We start from the raw sequence: 7,092 nt of genomic DNA, 5'->3' as shown, positions 1-7,092 counted from the left end.
TACAGTATTTAACAGAAATTCTGACGAAATGAGTTTTAATATAAATTTTAAATAATAAAAAATAAGTAATGTAATATGAAAATATATATAATAAATTTTTAAATATAATATTCAAGTATATAATATAATATGTACAAATTTATATGATAAAATCATAAGTGATCGAAATAGGTAAAAAGTAATTGTAAAATAAAATTTGTGAGGTTAAAATTTTAATTACAAGAGAAAGGGGGCTAACAAGACTAATTATGAGTGAAAATCATAAGACAATAAAAGCTGGGACCGGAAATCTAAATTTGCTTAAGAGATTGAAACCATGAGATCATATGAAGAAAATACTCGCCTTCACTTGTTGCAGAGAACCGTGGAACAGGCATGCAGAATGACAATGGTGAAAGAGAGCAAGACAAAAAACATAATCCAAATGTAAACCTGTCTCTGGTACACCTTAACCACGTCTGGTTTCGTCATCTCTAGTTGCTGCCTCATCCCAACAATCCCTTCTTTCTGATGATGTTTAATCATGAACATCTTGTAGTATAATGTTTCTCGATCCACCAAGTTCACCTCGTACTGATCTTGCATTCTTCCCCATTTTGTTATGGTGCTTATAAAAGCAAGACCGAAAACAACGGCAATCAGCAACGACAAAGAAAAAGGGATCCACCAGAAGTTGCAGGAGATATTTGAGGGCTGAGATATAGAATGGAAGATAATACCCTGAAATATTATGTATGAGGTGACTAACAAAATCGTCTCTGTTTCAAGGTTTTGTACTCTTTTTTCTTGTTTTTCATTTATATAACCCAATTCCTTATAATTGTAAGTTAGCTCATCTAGCTCTGAATTTGCTAATTCTATCATTGTTTTTTGCTGTAGAAAACCAGACTGGAGAAGAAGCTAGCAATTAAAAAGATGAAGTGAAAGGCTGTAGAAAATCCATAGAAGAGTACAATTTTTGGAGTTGGTTTAGTTTCATTTGACATAGAAATGAAAGCAAATGGAAAAAGGAAAAAAGAAAAAGACACTAACTTCCTAAGCACCATTCATGGAGGGAGGCAAGCTTTTATAGAGAAATCAAGTATTGAATGAAGCAAGACTTTTTTTTTTTTTTTTTTGTTGAAATGAATGAAGCAAGATTTTAAATTAACAAAAAATATTAAGATGATAGTTCCATTCATATTCTAAAATTTATTTTATTTTATGTATAAATTATCATGTTTTATCAAATGACACGGAACCGTGTGGAAAAAAATAATCTATTAACTGTTACACATAGAAATCAAAGTCTGCGAATTATGTAGATTTCTTGGTCATTTCATGGAAAGCTTGATTCGCAATAAGACAAGGGCTGGGCAGATATTTGGTAATACCTAACCTGACAATAACCCTGAAATTTCTTATGATGACTAACATATGTATTAGGTATATAAAATAAAATAATAAAAATTTATAATTTATAATTATAATTTTTTATTTAAAACTACATAGTTTAGAATTTGTAATTTTTATATTTTTATTAATATGTATTAAGAATTTAATTATTATAAAAGGATTCGTAAACGGATATCTATTTAATTATTTAACTATTTATATAAATAAGTATTTAACGGATAGGCTACCTGCTACCTATTTAAATATTTAAAAAATTTATTTAATAATTATATATATATTAAACGAGTTTTTATTGCATTCGGATAATATACGAGTATTTCTATTCAAATTTATAACGAGGTTGGAACGAATTTATATTTTAATTTGGTTCAAATTCGAGTTCGAATAATTTTAAATTGGCGGATATCTTAGCCAGTAGTATTTTATCTATCATATGAAGCATGATAGAAGATGTAAAAGGTAATCATCTGTTCATTTTCGTCTTAATCCCCAATAAATTATGATGCAGATACCTGACTTTGAACTCTTCAAAGTCTTCCTCTGATACTCAAATATAAACCATGTAATTTATAAGAATATTACATGTGGGTTTATATAATACCTGTTCAATAATAATACAAGAAAGTTGACCGATAATCTTAATTATTAAAAGTCAAGTCGAATTTAAATATCTACTCTTATGTTTTTTCTTCTTTTAAATAGAATTAATCAGCCATTGGCATTATTAAATTTATAAACAAAGTCATTCTTTTGCGATATAGACTTTCAAACCAGACCGGCCTTATTAAGTTTTCACTAAAAAACTTCTTTTTCAAATGCAATATTAATTAGTACAAGATAAGCCTCCCAGTTTTACAAATATTTACATTAGTGGAATAACCTGGCATCTTAGATCTTAATGGTCGTAAAAGACAATGATTGGAAAATAATGGAGAAATGAGACGACTGTCCTCGGCTTGAGATGATATAATTCAAGGGTTTTAAATAAAGAGCTTTTTCAGAACGTATTATATCTAGAAATTAAATGAGTAATATGTATAAAATAATTATAAAAATTAATATATATATTACTCTTTTTGTGGTTATGTTCTCAATTGCTTGCAGAAGATGTATATATAAGATAAAAAATGTCCAGAAAACTGGCTTTTTTGGCTACTCTGCGGGAAATTATACAATCCAATTAGCATCAATTTGTCAATGAAATATCACATGTAAGTTAACTCATGCAATTAATCTAAATGGAAATAATCAAATCATCAAAATGCTAATTTAGCAAAGGTATAAGAAATATTTTTTATGTAATTTAATTGTATACATATGACAGAAAATTGATATTATATATATATATATATATATATATATAATATATTTTAATCATTTAATGCTTACAAGTTATTTTTTTACTTTATTTTTTATGGTATATATATATTTAATATAAATAAGAAGTGGAAAAGCTATAATTATCAGTTAAATATTATCTATTAATTAATACCGAACTTGTCATTTGCATAGTTGTGAGGTCTCTAATTGAGTTCCAAGTAGAGCAATTAAAAGATAATGAAAGCTATAAATTGGACACAAGCAAATTCGTATATTGTTTAAAGAAGTAATCAAGAATCCTCTCTCTCAAACACAGAAATATCCATGGAAGAGATAGAAAAAGAGATGAAAGAACTAAAAATAATAATTAAAGAGCAAGAAGATCGTCTCCAAAACCTTCAATCAAGTGCATTTCAACTAGCTAATTTTTATTTCGTCTTTCAAGGCGTTATATTAACAACAATTTGCAATGGCAATACCTCTCTCCATTGCGGAGACGCTTGGTTCCTCTTCACTCTTTCTCTTTTAGCAGCAACCCTGAATCTTGTCGCCTTATGCAAAATCGGCCTCAAGTTCAAGAAAACCATAGCACAGCATGACAGAAACTGGTGCGACTACAACAATCTTGAGAGCGAAAGACAAAGAAAATCACTCCCCGCAGCAAGTAATCGTCATCGAGAAACTATAAGAAACAAAGATGATGCCTGCTACAATTACTCGAAGCTAACAGAACTAGATGATCCTTACAAAGAAGTTAAACGTAATGTTTTGTTCTTCTTTTGTATGGCTTTGTTCGTCGGATTTGCAGGTGTTACTCTTTATGGCTGCTGGCATGTTATTTGCAGGGATGGGCGTAAGATCAAGAACTTGCCATCAGGAAATGATGATAATAAGTGTATCAGGCTATGTGATGGTACTGACAGATGCATATCGATCTGCACCGCATTTTAATTCTTCCAATAGTGATAAATGAGAATTTTTTTATTTTTCTATCCAAGGACAGCTCTATTATTGCTGATATCGTTCTTATGTTGGTCGCTCATGAACTTTGGTCCGTTGAGATTTCAGGCAGAAACAGTAATCCAGTTGCTGACCATTTGGCCAAACTTGCTCAATGAGGATGTAGTTTGGTACAAGTGTGTTCCCCATTGTACTCAACCTGTAATGCTGAAAGACATTCAGCCTAGTTTGTAGTCGTGTTTCTCAGAATGAATTTCCACCCCTTAAAATAATTTTGCTTTTTTTATTTTTCTAGAAATAGTTTTATATTTTTATTTCATTGCTAGGATTAAATAATATATCGTAACTTTCATAGATGGTATTAATTTCTTCTTCCATAGAGAATGTTGGAACTTCATTTTCAGTATGATGGGTTCTTTTGCTAATTAATTATCTCTACATTACTTGGAAGCTGCCTGATGCCATCAAATGTTCCTACATCAATCATTCTTGTGCCTGATAAAGATTGTATTGAGAAGAGAGAGAATTTTTGTGCTTTACATTACTCTCACCCTTCTACTGATTGGGCTGTCCAATCCATCTTGCATTTAAATAAATTGGGCTTCAATACCTTAAGAAACTGCAGTGCAGTCCAATATTTTCTTGTTATTTCAGACTTTTTCCTAGAATAGGTTACTGTATAACAGTCCAATACCATGTGGAAACTCCTTGCAGCTGTTGCATTCATCAAATTGATAAAGGAGTAAATCTATATTTTTTAATTTTAAATAATGAGCATCATTTATTATTAAATATTATATATATGAATACATAGCTCTGATACCGAATGGTTATATAATTATGGAAAACATAAGATCATTTCAAATGTTTAAGCTATAAATTTGAGAGATTAAATTTTAAAGATTATAAGATTACATATGAATTCAAGGTAATTTTTGATAAATTAGTGATAGCCCCTAAATCTTTCATATTGATCCTTTGGCTCTCCTTTGATACTGCATTTAAATTTTAGTCCTTTAATTAAACGTTTTAATCCTAGTTTTACCTTAGTACAGCAGGAAGTCAACATTGCATCACAATCATATTACCTTATGTGAGAGACAATATTTACTACAGCCAGACTTATTGTAATTTATGTTCCCGGGATGCATATTATCGAGCATATATTTAAGATTGAAATTTATTTTTAAAAAAAATTACCATTTTAGATGTTGTTAGAAAAGAATAAAAATTTACAATTGCAATTTAGCGGCTTTAATATATTTTTGATCTAAATATATCAATTTACTTTTAAAAAAGATTAATTTTTTATAATCTATAAACAACATTGTCGTGGTAGTCTTTCTTTTTTCTTTCTTTGTTTTTTTTTTTCAAACAAAATGGGAGAGAAGGATCTGTGATAGTAATCCTCATGCTTGAATATATGGTTTTTTTTCTCTCCATTGTAAAATCATAATTAATGTAAAATAAAATTCAAATCCGCTGTGGCAGCACCAACTTTAAAGCTAAAGGAAAGAGATTCAATAGTAAACAATTAAGGAAAGCTAATAAAAAGTGAACCTAATATGTGTGGGATATTTTGGTTTATACCTGCTGGAATAGGAAGCAGGAAACAATGGAATTTCAGGGAAAATTCCAACAATGCCCGTGACTGTTTTCTTTTATGGACTGCACAAATCAAAAGATTGTTTGGACACAAAGTGTATACAAGTAGCGTGCAATTTATATTTAGGACTTATCTAGTTTAAATTTGTCTACTTCCTCTCTTTCTCTTGCTATTCCAATTCGATTTAGTATAATGTGCCACTTGTGGAACATGTGCTAGTGCTTCACCAAATTTGTATGGATACAACAATGCTTCCTACGAGCCAGGAGGGAAATCCTATAGCATTTTCATAAAGTTCAAAGGAGATCTTCTGTAGTGTTACAGAATTTTTCATCATTATAACATTCCTTACATTCATGATACATTAAATTGTTAAAGAATATTCACTTTCTTTAGTGCCCCTATTATATCCTATATATCAAAAGTCAAAAAGACGCATATGTGATATAGATATTTATAGTAAAACCTTTACATTCTCGCATTTATTAAAAATTTTAAGAGTGGTTTTTTTTTTTCTATTTTTGATATACATATATCTATAATTAATTTATACTGTGTCGGACATGATTTTTTTGAATGATAGGACATTATCTCAAGAGTTTTAGCACATTCTTATAATTAAACTAGAAAAAACTTTATTTATATAACGATTAGCCACTAAAGTGATGAGAATTGCAATTATATCTTAAATATAATTCTCTCTTTTTGTTTTTTTTTTCCCTGGAAAGACACTATCATCCTTTAGTTTGTTTAAAATAAATATAAAACGACATTGCCTTTTTTTTTTAAAAAATTTCAATTCAGCTTGTCACTTGGAATCACCGCTTCAAAATATAATTTCTCAAGGAAGTCTAACTGTAGGAAACAAATTTCTAGTCAGATGGATTTTATTATTGTTCTCTTCGAGTACTTCTTTTCAACTGGAGAATTTACATTGAAGACAAACAGCAATCATAAAAACAGTTTGCAGGGGTATTGCTAGGGCTGTAAACAAAAACTTGCTAGCTTACTATCATAACCTAATAAACTAAAAAGGTAGGCTAGCAGATGATCTTCTTGCTGTTTTCTTTTCTTTTTCTCCATCGATCAATATTGGATTATAGAGAATATTCGTTGCTGGCAGCTCACAGTCCATTAAATTTGAGAAAATATATTCTTTAGGCATCAGAAGCTGGGGCCTAAATTTTCCAGGATCGCACGTAGTAATCAAGCGATCATCATCATCTTCTTTGAATTTCCCTAACCCCTTTCTCTCTTTTTTCTAAAGGACAGTGCTACACATAGCGTATCATTCTTTTATTTTCTTTCTCTTCATATGATTTCAAAAGGGAAAGAATAAATATATGGAAGAATGAGAGTTTACAAAATTCACTTGCAATCGTTTAAAGCAAAAAGTTTCTGCGCATGCACTGGAATCAGGTATCTGTTTCAAGGCGCAGAAAGTGTTCAAATAATGGCTAACGATTCTTTTCATTCTTTTTTTTTTTCCTTTCTTTGAACTGATTTCTTTTTATTTGTTTTGATTGTTCTTTTAGCAAGAGAGAGAGTGAGAGAGTACAAATAGATGAGATGCAGTCTTTAGAATCTTAGTGGGCTCAATGAGTGTGGGCTCAGCCATTGCTAACGTTCCAGGTTTAGGGTTTGAAGACGGCACAATTTTGGAAAAGTAAAAAAATAAAGACTTGGGAGCTTTTTTATTTTTTATTTATTTATTAAAGACCTTAAAATATCTTTGGAGATATAAATAGAGTACCTCAATTTCACTGTAAAAATGATAAATTTTTACTGATATCAATTAATAGTCACTAAAA

Source organism: Ricinus communis, chromosome 3, assembly GCF_019578655.1.
Source record: "Ricinus communis isolate WT05 ecotype wild-type chromosome 3, ASM1957865v1, whole genome shotgun sequence".
Classification (NCBI taxonomy): Eukaryota; Viridiplantae; Streptophyta; class Magnoliopsida; order Malpighiales; family Euphorbiaceae; genus Ricinus; species Ricinus communis.
Note: the sequence above shows the minus strand (reverse complement) of the source record.